Consider the following 14,681-nt stretch of genomic DNA (forward strand, 5'->3'; position numbering starts at 1 on the left):
CCGCTCTTTTAATATGACAATAATGTTTATCTGCCAGAGGTTGCTTCTGAAGACCTTACTGATTCCATGTAGTAAAAAGGATTCCAGGTTCCACACTAAGAGCAATTGAGATTACTTCTTCCTGTAATTTTTAAGCCATGAAGACAACTTCTTTAACACTTCTGTGCTGAGCTGTTGTCTTCTTTATAGCAATGTCTGAAGAAAAGGTCTTTCATTCAACTTGAAGAAAGTAAAACATTCTTCCCCAAAGTAGGAAGATAAGACACAATGTACGTGCACAGAAGATTTTATCCTGTGAATGTTGATTGAATGATAAGAACCAATTTCTCAGGATCCTTACAAAATATAAAAATCATATTCTGTTTTGCACTTCCATGACTTCCCCCTTTTCTTCCAAAATTTGACTGAGTTGTGGAGGGTCATCGCCAAAATTCCAGCACAAAAGAAGGCTGTGGACTGGGTGCTTCTTTTGCAACTATTACTATTCACAGCAAGCGTTCCTTGTTGTAGTCCTGTAAATTCCTATGGAAGTGAGCACAGAATGTCTTGTGACTTGGAAAGAAAAGAGTTGGGAGAGAAGCTTTGACTGCAAATATTTAGCATTTCTGGAGATCCCTATAATTCCACCAAAACTGGCTCTTCTATGACAGTTTAAAACTCAGAATGTGGTTTTACTTTGAAAAGTAATAAAATGCTTCCTTCCTTAAAAATTCTCATGCCAATGTGCATTTGCACTCATATCTATCAGCACTGGTCACTGAAATGTTTTCCTTGTTTCCTGTTCCAAACTGAGCCTTGTTATCAGTGCTGTGTAAGTTGATAGCGACTGGAAGAAAACAGTCATTTCTTAGCCAGTGAATGAACGGCTAGGAAAGAAGAATCTCACACATCAATGAGAAAAGCGTTTAATTAAATTTAGATCAAAGATTGGTTTCTTCTCTCTGTTCCACATGTGCAAGTTACAAGATTTGCAACAAAGTGACTTTTTTGATGGCTTCCTATACCTGAGTGAGGAGGAACCTAGCACAGCTTTCAGATCCAAAGGTTTGAAAGCTGACAAGTTAAAAAAACTCTAGTCGAGGAAGTCCTAAGTTTTACTTTCATAATAGTTTTTCAGAATGTTTAATGAGTCCCTGAACTGGAGTCTACATTAGCTTGTAGTAAGTAATATTGCATTAGGCTCTCACGTTCATTTTGTGTGTTTGCATGAGTATCAGTGAAGTTTTAGAGAATGCAAACAAAGGCAGAAATTGCCTGAACTGAGCAATGTACCAATCATTAAGAACTTATTCTTGCCCCTTATGTGACAAGGACACTGAAAGAAGACTTCTGCTTCATCTCTTGTAGCTCAGGTAAAACCAGAAATAGCAGCAGTCCCTGTACATAGGACAAACTTAAAGACAGCTCTTTATCACTCCCCAGTACGTGTCTAAAACTATTTCATGAAAAACACAGGAGGAGAGGAGGAGACAGATTCACAGCTTTGCTCCCCTCATGTTCAAGAGGGTAGAGCAGGTATGGTGTGCAGGATGTTGTATGGCGTATGCTGAGCTGTTTGACAGACCCTGCTGCCCTTCAAGTCCCACGGTTGGTTTGTGTTCCCAAAGTGAAGCTGCTGCCTTATGACACCTATGAACACTTAATGGAAAATGCTCTGCCTTTTCTTTTTCTTTATTAAGTCCCTTTCCAGAGCAGAATGGTACTTTTCAGCAGGTTGAACTGATAAACAGATCTTCAGCATTTTTTTCATAACTTCACGTCTCTGAGCTTTCCCAGAGCTCTCAGTCTTTTGAAAGGTCTGAAAGGTTTTCATGTTCTTTGCGATGTTCCTTTGAAGGTTATTTTGTATCTCAGAGTTCAGAACTAGAGAGTTAAGTCATGCGGTTTTGAACATCACCAGTCAAAACCTTGTCAGCTGAAAACCATTTATATTAGTCAATATGATGCACACCCATATTCTAGTTGCCCAAGTCTTGTTAACTTTTTAAAAAATTGAAAATGCTTGTTGTTTCATATTGTATATTTTTTCCAATTAAAGAATAAGAACTACCACTGCAAATAAATATGTCTTGCATGGAGTTAGGTATTATAAAGATGTTTTTTTTTATTGAGTCTATTGTGACCATAGTACAAATTTTTGCAGTTTCTAACAATCATTAGTCTTTTTGAAATCTCTTTGGGGATAGGGGCTATTGTACAATACTGATACTAAAAGTCAAATAAATGGATGGATGTATAAAATATTAAATGATTACCTAATTTATAACACTTTTTGTATTTTAAGGCAACAGAAGAGGTCTGCAGGAACAATGGCTTAAACTAGGGATCTGCTATCTGGCTTTCCATATAGCCTGGAGTTAATATTTGTTTCCTGCACTTCCACAAAAGAAGTTGTGGATCAGGATAGTTGTGCCACTACTCATGCATCTGTCTAGCTTTTCTGCTTTAGACAAGTTACATAGCTTTCTCCGAGTCCACCGTAGGCAATTTAAAGTGTCAGAAAAGTCTGATTTCATGCAAAGGCTACTGAGTAGAATCCTTTTATCTTATGCCACTGCTTATACAATAATTAAATATACTTTTATGAATAGTCTGAATTACTGGAAAACAGCAGCTATTTGATTAGTTTGTGGAATAAAGGCTCCACATTCTAAAGAGAGAGGAAAATGCTACTTACTGGAACAAGGTGTTTTATCCCGATGGAGCATTTCATCATTAGTTATTGCTTTTCCATAACTTGCTCTTGCCAATTGTAAATTGAGGAAGATAGTGGGAGAGCAACAGGTGAATATATAAATGTTTAGACATCAACAACAGGGGTTTTTTGTTTGTTTGTTTGTTTGTTTTACAGAAGTACTGTATACTGAAAAATACTCTTTTTTATTATTATTATTTTTTTAAATCTTTCTGTCTTATACAAATGTATGAAAGCAGAGGAGCAGATTTCTGGTTCTTCTTGACAGACCAAGTGATCGGATACAAAATGATCAGATACTGAGAGGGACTCTCCCCCTGATGAACAGCCAGACAGAAGTGTCAACGTGACAGTTCTAAAATTGCCTTTCTTTAATCACTCTCTGTCAGATACTTGATGCATACTTTTTCATCTACACTTATCTTCTACTGAAGTTGAATAGGCTAATAATTTGTGTAAGGACACAGAGGGGAATACTTTTAAATGTAAATATGAAGACTGCAATTTAACACTAATTGAAGTCCCTGAGAGTCTGTGAACAGTAGACATACGCTTGTGGTCCCAGGAGTTGATTTGCTGTTTCTTCTTCAATTTCAACATCAGTTGAGCATGGTTTCTGTAAAATAATAGAAAGTGAAACCTGCATGATGTAGTTTTTATCCAACTAATATCCAACTAATATTAATGTTACATTTGTTAATGGTAAAACCCAACAACAACAAATCAGAGTGAAGTCTTTTACTTTCTCTGTTGCTCACTTTACTTTCCTCAGCAAAACCAGAAACAGCAGCATAGGACACCTGTGTTATAAAACTAGTCAAGAATGGACTTTCTCACTGGTAGAAACCAGAGACAATGAAGTGGTATTTAGATTAGCCTATATTCAGCATGAGCTCCCTCAAGAACACTGTGTGCAATGCCGTGACACAAGGGATCAATCTACAACTTAATGACAACATGAGACATGGGGCTAATGGAAAGTCAGCCTGAATCTAAAATTTCCTAGCAGGTGTTGACCTTCAGAGGTTACTAAATTATTTCCACTTTTTAACACCTTCACCTTCTAGACTCACTAAAAGCTAAACATAAGCTAGAAAACATCAGATACAGAAAACTATCTGTAGGCACTACTATGTCCTTTAGGCCAAATACTTTAAGTAGTAGGCTGGCTGTCATACACTTGGTGGAGAGAAGGAAAGTTTGTCACCAAAAGCTCCAGAAGTGTATTATCTTTCAGAACGGAAAAAGTTCACAATGAAGATGATAGTAATTTTCCTTTGTGTTGAATTTAATTTTAAGTGCATTCTTTCCCATTAAGTCTTTATTTGCTAAAGAATATTCTGATTTTTATGGAGTTACATGGAGGCATGCAGCAACAGTGCCCATTATTGTTACGCTCATCATTGGATGATGCTGTGAATTAACTTGCTAAAAAGCTGTCGTTCCTGAACCCAGAGGAGTCTTGTTAGAGGGATGCAATTTGGGGGTGTAGTGACTGTAGTTGTAAAAGATTAGTCTGTGATTACAGTAGTGTAATGTCATTTTCATGCCAAGTCAGTGGGTTTATATCTGAATAATAAACACAGGGACTAAGTAATTTACTGAAAATTAGCTTGACAACTGTTACAGGAAATGGCTTATGCACTTTAATACTTTAACTCCTTGGCGGCAAGGGTCAGTTTTTCCCATATGTTCAAGCCCATTGCTTACTTATTTTGCCCCTGAGTTGACCAGTAATGAAATGTTTAAAAAAAGCATGAATGGAAACCACTGAATGACATTTAAGGGTGAAATTAATGGCATCAGGCTTAATAAATAAAAGCAGCTTCTATGTACGTGCTAAGAAGAGAAACTCTCTGCAGAAATAGACCTTAATCTAGACATGACACTTCACAATAAATACGTGTTGGAAAAACAACCTGTAAATACATGTAAAAGGTTGAAAAGCATACCTAAGATAGGCTGCTGGACTGCAGTGATTTGTTCTCCAGTGGTTAACAACCTTCCCAAAGCCAGACTTCAGTTGCTAGTAATTACTGGCCATGAAGTCAGATGCAGTGAATATCCTGCACTGGGCTATTTTCCACACAGTTCAAAGTGTCAGGGGGCCATGCCTGATGGAAACTCAAATCCCATTCAGGCACAACAACATGAAGTAAGGAAGTGCACACTATCAGTGCATTCACGTTGTAGGGCATGGACAGAAGGTTCATATAGGGGAAGTGAGGTACCTGGCCAATTTTTGAATGTGGCTAGGACATTGCTTGAGGTGTGCAAGCATCCATTATTAGGGAGACATGCTTCTGTTTTATCTTCTGCCTTGAAACACATCTACAACTTCATGCTGTTTTCGGATGAAGCTGTGTACACACATCTCACTGCACAGTTAGATGCTGCATGGTGATCCTTACCCACAGTATACAGGGTTTGTTTTGTTTTGTTTTATTTTTCTTCAACTACAGAAATGTAGCTAAGGAAATTATGTTCAGCCCCTGCACTAGGTATGAATGTTTTAATGCAGAAACCTTTTTGCTGCAATTATGCAAGGATACTTTTATAGAATCACAGAATCAGGTTGGAAAGGACCTTCAAGATCATCAAGTTCCACCCCCCCTGCCATGAGCAGGGACACCCTCCACTAGACCAGGTTGCTCAAAGCCTCATCCAGCCTGGCCTTGAACAGCTCCAGGGATGGGGCATCCACAGCTTCTCTGGGCAACCTGTTCCAGTGCCTCACCACCCTCACAGGAAAATATTTCCTTTAATAATACTTTTAATTGTGTTTCTTTTAAAAATGATGGTAAAGAGAGCTATGGAACTCATCTTTCTTCCCCTCTTTCTTTAATTTCAGATTCTTTCCCAGGACATGAGTAAGCTGGGGGAGTTGCATAGCCAGTTAGTTTATGCCTGGGTTTCTAGACAAATGGGGTCAGACAACAAACTCAAGCAGACTCCCTGATTATCTACACTGCTTAGCTGTTTGCTCATTCCCTGGATTTCTTTCTGAGCTTCCTGCAGCCAGTTCCCTCCAAAGTCAGAAAGGTTGTGAGCATGCAGCAGTATAAGTACAAGCCAACCAGTGCCATGTGGCATCCAAGCTGAAGATGTTTCCCTGTTCTTCTTTTATATTTAAGAAGTTAGCCACAGTGATCCATATCATATTGGTGTGTTACCTTTATTCAGAACCAGTGATTTAATTAAGAGATATGGATGGATTTGTCTGTTGTCATGGAGTATTGATCTGCTGCTGCATAAACTGCCAAGGGAATTTATGAAAAACAAATGTCAAAGCAGAGCCAAAGACCTTTGATATCAAAACAGGAGATACTATTGTTCTGATTGTGTTCTAATTTAATCGTATAGTTTCCATCACATCCAGTGTCATGCTTAGATTTAAATTTTCTATACAGTTGAAGTCAATGCCTTAGGGTCACTCATTAAGCATATTGTGTCTTGGCTGTCTTAGAAAACACGCAGTTTATATGTAGAATATATAAAAACATGTACACTTAATTTTCTGTAAATATACATTTTTATAAACTGCGAATCTATTACATGTGGTGATATAGTAACTAGGAATATATGTACATCAAGCAGAAATGTGCAGTTTTATTAGACAAACTCATTATCTTTTTTTTTCCTCCCTCTGGAAATATGAATATAAATCTCTGATTAAGTCATCAGCAAATGTATGTTTGATGGTTTAGCTTCCAAATAGGCATTTCACAATCTTTCACAGAAATGAGTGAATGTCACAGTCTGCAGAGAAGAACCCCCCAGAATGATGCAGGCAGGGTCGTACAGGGTCCGATACAGCTATAAGATGAAGGGTACACAATGTCTGGCATAAATAGTGACCTGCCAATGTCATAAACACCAAGTCCATGGTTAAAATTAAAAATGTACAGAAATATAAAGGGTCTGATTCTGGAAAGCATGCAAGATCTGAGCAGTTGAGTTCATGAGAGAGAAGTGCCATTCACCAAGCATTCAGCTACTTATAAGGGAGCAGCCTAGTGGCTTACCTGAACTCTGACAGCTACCAGCAATCCTCAGGTATTGCAAGGGCATGAAGACACATTGATTGCTCCTTATGTCTCAGCTATTTGTCAGAAACTGGGAAGAGTGGAAGCATAAAGGCTTCATGAGCCAATAAAAGAAGGAGGCTTTTATAACAGGACTTAGACAGAATATAAGTCCACAAACGAACAACTCCTGCCCCGGAAATCCTTCATCCACTTACTGTGTAAAGCTGGGAGTGCATTACTGTTTTGTTTCAAATTTCCTCAGTTTTCTCAGTTCTGCTCCTGGGTATGCCCAGAACTGCCGCAGGCTGCCTTGCTTAGCACCCACCTTACTCCTAAGCCAAATCCAGGCTCTCCGATGAGGCACTGCTCCACCATCATCTCCCTGTAGGGACCAGGTGTCTCAGAGATTGCCTTATATTTTGCAGGAAAGGGATTAATAAAATCACGGAATCATAGAATCATAGAATGGTTTGGGTTGGAAGGTACTTTAAAGATCACAGAGTCCCACCCCCCCTGCCAGGGGCAGGAACACCTTCCACTAGCCCAGGTTGCTCAAAGCCTCATCCAGCCTGGCCTTGAACACCTCCAGGGATGGGGCTTCCACAGCTTCCCTGGGCAACCTATTCCAACGCCTCACCACCCTCACAGTAAAAAATTTTCAGATATTAGTCTGATCTAGATCTACTGTCTTTCAGCTTAAAACCATTACCCCTTGTCCTTACACTACAGTCCTTAAATAAAAGGCACAAAGACTGCCTCCCCATCTCTCCTGTAGCCCCCCTTCAGGTACTGGAAGGCTGCTATAAGGTCTCCCTTGAGCCTTCTCTTCTCCAGGCTGAACAACCCCAACTCTTTCAGCCTGTCCTCGTAAGGGAGGTGCTCCAGCCCTCTGACCACCTTCCTGGCCCTCCTCTGGACTTGCTCTTACAGGTCCATGTCTTCTCAGCGTGAATCTGTGATCACTTTAAAAAAAACCCCACAAACACAAACCAGTGTCTATGAGTGGCCTGCCTTCCTCTAAAATATGCAGATTTTTGGTCCAGTTTCCCCTCCGCTTAAAGGATTCAAGTATCTGATCCAAAGGACTATAGACAATTCTGAGTGGCCCATTTTGCAGCAGAGAATTCAAACTTCACAAAGACAGGGAGAAAATACAAGGGGAACTAAGCTTTTTCACTCTGCAGTGTAGCTGCTTGTCTGAGAGGGGAGAGCCTTTACTCTAGACTGTTCTGATGTGATGTACAGAAGTGACTGTTGTAGCCATTACACCTTAGGGGCAGCTGGTGTAACTGTTACAGAAAACGTTGTAAGAACAAGGATTGAGAGCCACATTCTCTCACTCTTCCTGATAAATACCCCAACCACTAAAGTACAAATGTGCATGAGTGCACTTTCTCTCTCTTTCTCCCAGTGCCATATCCTAAGTGCTTTCCTGCACAGCTTACTGGGTTCAGTAGGCTATCCACACATATCAAATATTTGTAAAAGTAACCATAGCTGCACTTCAGGATGAATCCCATCTCCTCTGAATAGGTGATAGTGAGAGATATCCCGCCCTGTTTTCCAAGGAGACGATAGCCTTGTAGCCTAGGAGGTGCAAGTTTGCATCTCTTCAATCTAAGGCAGGTGTAGAAGATCCTAGAAAGGACATTTTCTGCCTGAAATCTCTCAATGTTTTGTTATTGGGTGTAAAACTAGCTGCATTTGGGAATGCAAGACTAAAATTCTTGACTGATTTTTCAAAGTAAGGTTGTATGTGTTGACTTGGTAGGGAATGGTCTGAGCAGTGGATCGCAAATGAGGTACCTCAGCCTTGATGAGAAGTAGCATTTCAGGAGGGCCCGGAAGAGCCCACTGTGAATCATTTGCTCTCTGCAAGTGGTACCCCACTGTCCTGAAGCATTGTACTCTGCCCACGGACTGTAAAAGGCCCTGGGGTTTCCCCGTCAGGGGCCTGGGTGTTATGCAACAAAGCATCAGACGCTGCAACTCGTTGGCTATAGCAAACAGTGGGAAGTCCAGGGAAGTACAGCAGTGATATGACGCCCTTTTCTGAAAGCTAGTAATCTCTACCTGTGTGTTTCTCTGTCTCCAAAGCCCAGGACTGCATGGAAGCAATTGGGCACATCTGTGACTAGCTGAATTGTGGCACTTCCCGTTAAAGAACAGTAGCTGATACTCAGTTGATACACATCGCATGAACAAACTCATTCTTCTTCCATTCCGGGACCGTGACTGTGTTTTATCTCCCTTGCATTTCTACTTGGGAAAATATAGCTGAGAAGAGTCTAAATGCTTTCCTTAAACCACTATAGTTAGTCAGGGAAAACCTAGGATTAAAATTCACCAGATCAATAATCATTATGTTAGGCTGCCTCTAATGACTACGTTCCCAGTGTGTGCTGTCTTTATGTCTTTGTCTTAGGCTATAAAACTGTCTTATAAGGATTTCTCTTTCTTCTTGTGCTGTTTACAATGTCTAATAAAAAATTAGTCCTAAATAATAAATAAAGTAACTAACACTTTGGCCGGAATGCTGCTATAAATTCTCTCACTGCAATTTAAAGTAGTTGTCGAAGAGATACATGCAAATTGCATGTATGGGGCCAAACCAAGACCATATTAAAAAACTCCTTTTATACCAGATGTGAATGTAGCCTGTTGCCTGTGCATAAACACACATGTACATACTCTTCTCTATGCCAAACTAAAATTAAGGTGTGGCCACTCCACATGAGTTTCAGACTGCAGCAATTTTCCTTTCCTGACAGTGGTATCCCATCAGATGGAGCAGCCTGAGGCATTAAAACCTTTGGTCAGTCTGGTTATAGAAGCCATCCTGAGAATAAGCATCTGGGAGAATTTCACAGCTCTTTGGCTCTATACTCTTGAGAATAGTTTTGCAGCTCTTTGGCTCTATGCCCCTGAGAATTTTGGTTTTGTCACACTTCTGAGGTAAAGCACACATAATCTGTTAAAAACAGATTTTAACTCTTTTTTAAAAAATAAAATACATAAACATTGACTTATCAAAGTTATAGATAATTAGGGACAGATTCTATTCAGGCCTGTTGGTGACTCACCCTATTGGGTGACTTTGTAGAAGACTCTACTTAGTATGACTATTGGTGGTAGAAACCAGAAAAAGACCAGATGCCTTGACCCTGTGTCATGCTTTATGTCAGCAGAACTCTGAGCCTACGTGAAAGCCATGTGATGCTCCTCAGAGCAACGCAGTGAACATCCTGCATCAAAGAGCTAGTTCGGTATCGTTAAAAAAAAGTAAGCCATTCAGTTTATAAGATGCTTATTTTCTAGGCTGGTGAAGAGTTTTCCTTCCCTCTCCCATTCTTCCAGCCATTTTATGTGTAGGAAGGACTGATGACTGAAAAAATTGCGGGTGAAAGACACCCAAAAAGTGCCTTAAGGATGTCTTACAGTTAAAAGACAGATGCTTTTTGGTATTCAGGATGTGGGAGACCACATAGGAGGTTCCCAAAGGGACAGAGGATGTGTGAAGGGGATGGATAAGGGGCCAAGGTAAACATGAAACAGATCAACTGACGGGAGCATTGAAGCTGAGAGTCAGGAGGGAGGAATTAATTTCAAAGTAATATTCTCCACAGATTGTATCAAAACGAGTTGAAATATAAGGAGGTAAAAAATGTGAAAGGTTTCAAAAGAGAGGGAAAATTTTGTCTTATTGGTGCTAAATGTGGTGAGTATATGGGTCTGTGTGTCTCCGACCACTTGCAGACTGCCATCCATACCAGCTCCTGACCATTTCTGTTGTCATTTGTGCCTATGCCTGAACCATCCCTTTTGTCTAAATCCCATTGTTCACCTGTGTCCCATGTACCATTTGGTGTATAATTCCCTAGCAGCCATAAATCAGTCTGCTCAGTAATGTTAGTCACCCAAACTGTTTTTTTTTTCTTCAAGTTTTGCATATGTCTTCTGATAATAAAGCAAGAAACATAATGGAGACAATAGAGGAAAAACTTGCAGAATTTTGAGATGAAGTTAATGTCCAAGCTCAGAGGAACAAAAAAAAAAAAAAGGAAGTAAAATTGATTCTGAGACCTCTCTGTGGCCACACAGAGAGGCCCTGTATTTGGAACCGTGCCTACTGATGCTTATAACTGAGCTTCTATTAATTTCTGTAGCACAAGATCAGAATCACAGAGAAGGAACAAAGTAAGAAATATTTAGAGAGAAAGGAACACAGTACCTTTTTTTTTTTGGTTTGTTTTAATGTTTTGAGGTGAGCATGCCAAGCAGAATGAAACAGTTCATTCTGACTGAAAATAAAAGCCTAGACTGGTTAACAACATTTCAGTGTTATTATTAATCCTTTTTTTTTTTTTTTTTTTCGTCTTTAAGTAGATCTTCCCTCCTGCCTTCTCTTCTCAGGGAACATTTTTTACCTTATGGTTATGTGTGGTCCCTTAGATGGGTTGGTAACACTGACTTCGTGACACATTATTAAAAACAAGATTACTCAGGAGGAGTTTGACTGACCCTGTGCTGGAGTGCAGATTTTATGACTAGAGACATAATACCATTTTTTATTTAACCACAATCAGGAGTGTCCCAGGTCTCTGCACACATTATGCAGTTCACATGCTGATCAGCAGCAAAGAACTCTGTCTTTATTAATGCAAAGCAACCAAGCAGTTTCTCAGTATCAGGTGTGGGGAGCATCTCTGCTACCTGCCCCCAGAGAGGCTGAGAGCCTCTGCCTTGGCATTTGCTCACTTGAGTGAGCACTGTTTTGTGACAAGAAAAGAAGTAGGTGTCTGGATTTTTTCATGTCCTAAGAAAAGCAAACAATTCCATTTCCCCAAATACTACCCACTGCTCTATTGCATTGGAGGAAGGAAGACTTCAGAAAGAGAACCTTGCAGTGAAGTGCTTGTCACGGCTTGGAATAGGAAGATTTGAAAGAAGAGTGCAGAGCTGACAAAAAACCAAACCAAACCAAAATAAAAAACCTAGTTTGATGGACATATAAAGAATCAAAGCATTTATTTGAATATTTTCAAATAAGCTGACATAAGTACTAGGTAACTTTGCACTGTAGGCATGTCGTTCCAATTGGAAGTTCCTGGTTGTAAGATTTCTGATTCACTGTTTTTTAGATTCATTTCCACAGACTCATTTACACACGGAAGGCTTTAGCTCTGGGACCGGCTGCACTCAGTCACAAGTGTGACTGAGGCTTGTGTAGAAATACCTGAGTTAGCTTTCAAGTAATTTGCTCAGAGGTGCTCTGTGCCGCACTGAGATGATACAGAGCTCAGCACAAGCTGCAATGCCTGAGGTTAATGGCCTCCAGTGAATTCCAGCCTGCCATGGCTACATCAGTAGCAGCCCTCAAACTACCTATGTGAAAGCCAGCTCCAGTGCATTTGTGCAATCCATTGTGACTGCTATGACTATATATTTGTAGACTAACTCATGTTAGCTGGGTAAATCAGGAGCATGTCAACTGGTTTAAAGGGCTTTTCAATTCTGAACTCCTGGCTTGTGGAGTGAAATAAAATAGTGCCTGAAAATTGTTCTTGTGCAGTGTCTATTAGATAACCTGTGTGGAAATATCCCACTGCACTCCAGAGCTGACAGTAATGTATGTTTCTGTTATCAGCCTCAGCAGAAAGAGGCAGGGAAGAATGAACACATCATGTGGACTATCCTGTAATGCCAAATGCAGAACTGAAGAGGTTTTGTAGTGTGAGACTTACCTTCCACTTCCAGAGCTGGGTCTGTGGACAAAGGCATTCACTGAATGTAAAGCATGCCGATCCAACAATTTTCACAAGTGGTTTAAGGCACAAAAAAGTGCATCTTAGCAGGGAATCTCCTTCCATGAAACATTGATAGGATTTTACTGGCATGAGACGTGTTATATTCAGGAATAGTACCACAGCTGAATACTCACCACTTCAGAAATTGATTACTCGCTGTTTGACCTCAGACTATGTCAATGCACATATATAGATGGTGTTAGCTGTACTTACTCCAGGGACGTTTTATTTCTGTGACTCATTCTGTAATCACCTGGATCTGATAATCACTGAAGTATTTGCCTTGTGACTTGTCAGTGATATTTTGCCGAGCAAGAGCTTTCAACTTTGGAACGTGACATGCCCTTCTTATATCCAGGCCATGTCATAAGGCTGGATTTTTGCTCAGGTATTTTCTCAAGTTAACCAAGTGAAGGGAAGCAACTTAAATCTTGATGTAAGAGAAGAGTTCTTTTGATGACGTTTTGTTTATCTAGATTTGTGTGTGTGCCTGCATGTGCACTTCTGGAAACAAGCAGCTGGAACCAGGGAAAAATTGTACTTCCCTCTATCTGTAATACTTTCCTGATGATTCCATTCAGTGTTGCCTCTATCTCTCGCCTGCTTTGGGTAGGGCATGTTGTGTCTCCTCCAGTCTGTAAACACCATTGCCATAAGTGGTGTTGCTGACATACATTCCTCAGATACTTGGTAGCATATGGGCTCAGTGATTTCAGTGGGAATGAGAGTTCTAAAAAGGATTTAGACACCTAAATATTTCTGCAGGTCTTGCTCTGGGTCTGTAAGTGCCTTTGTGGCTCTTAGTCTTATTCTGTTGATCATAAATGTATATTGATTTCACAGAATAGGATTCTGAGTCTCAGATGCAACGGTAAGCACCCAAAACTGTTGGCACTTTCCCACCAGGAAATACGACATTCTCAGCAAGCTAAGTTATTGTATATGACAGATGAACTTTTAGAGGATGCTGGTTTTAGCTTGATGAAGCAGAACAATAATTTTGTCTTTATTTGATTTTTGCAACAAATTGCATCAGTGCAAAGTACCATACAATTACTGTATTTCAGAGGTTCCTGAGATCTCTGCCCTTGTGGTTCTTTTTGGCATTTGGAGGTTTTGTTTGCTTGTTTAGTAGGTATGATTGTCATCAATGAATAATAAAAGTCACATAGGCATAATAATTTCTGTGGTACACTGTATTGTGGTGAATTCTTCTAAAGAAGAAGGAATTATCTGTGTACAGGGCATGATTATACGTAGGGAGTAAGGGTGATGCACTCCATGGAAATCACATAGAGAGACAACCTCATAAATGAAAGGCATTACTCCCCAACAAGAAAAGTCACCTGGATTTGTAAACCTTGTGTTGCTCTGGTGTCATTAATTTTGCCTCCTGTGGCTGATACTTTTCCCCTGCTGCTAACACTCTAATGAGACGATGACGTTTAAATGGAGGAAAACATTGGTTTTGCCCAAAGGCAGAATAATAAAGAAATAGAGAAGGTTTACCTAGGTACTTGCAGTAAAGACTACCTGTGATCTACCTCCTGCTTTCTTACAAGAACCTTAAGCAAACTTGTTAAATTCTGTGAATTTTCTCATCAAGGCTTGGACTATGCACTATACAGATCCTTGGAAACAAGTGCACAAGTTGCACTGCTTCTGGAGTAGCTGCAGGATCCCTGTGGTTCAGAGGAACTTTACTAGTACATCAAAGCTGCCTTTCTCCCCCTGGCCCAGTATCCATGGTCCCTGGCCACAGGACTGGCTAAGCTGCCTTTGATAGTACTTCTCCAGTCCTTACGTTGCCTGCCTCATTCTGAGCAGGGAGGAAGCTAGGATGAAAAACAGCTTGCTCCTGCCTAATGATCACGGCCAGCTGAGGTGTTCCAGGGACTTACAGGGATGTGCCACAGGGCGGTGAAGAGATGCATTGGCAAGCTCTTGAAGTGGTAATTCTGGTGACTGTAGTACTGCAGCTGCAAGAGCAGAGCCCTCCAGGGGTTAGCTGTGTTGCAGGTCACATAAGAGCTGTGCTGGACATTGGAGGCTGTTCAGTTTGGTTGAGGAGAAATGGTTGCTAAAACCCCAGCTGCTTTCAGAACTGACTATTAACGAGCCACCTCCAACAAGCTCTGCTACCCTCCCCCT

The 14,681-nt window shown here is 40.4% G+C and overlaps 1 protein-coding gene across 1 annotated transcript in view; it reads left to right on the top strand.

Moving 5' to 3' along the window:
- The window catches only part of LOC104472465 (glycine receptor subunit alpha-2), a gene marked incomplete at its 3' end in the record, with an annotated part of 50,244 nt that overhangs the window by 2,570 nt on the left and 32,993 nt on the right, over positions 1–14,681 (top strand). The gene's annotated exons all lie outside the window — the stretch shown is intronic.

The sequence above is a fragment of the Pterocles gutturalis genome, unplaced genomic scaffold (assembly GCF_000699245.1).
Source record: "Pterocles gutturalis isolate BGI_N339 unplaced genomic scaffold, ASM69924v1 scaffold1022, whole genome shotgun sequence".
Taxonomy (NCBI): Eukaryota; Metazoa; Chordata; class Aves; order Pterocliformes; family Pteroclidae; genus Pterocles; species Pterocles gutturalis.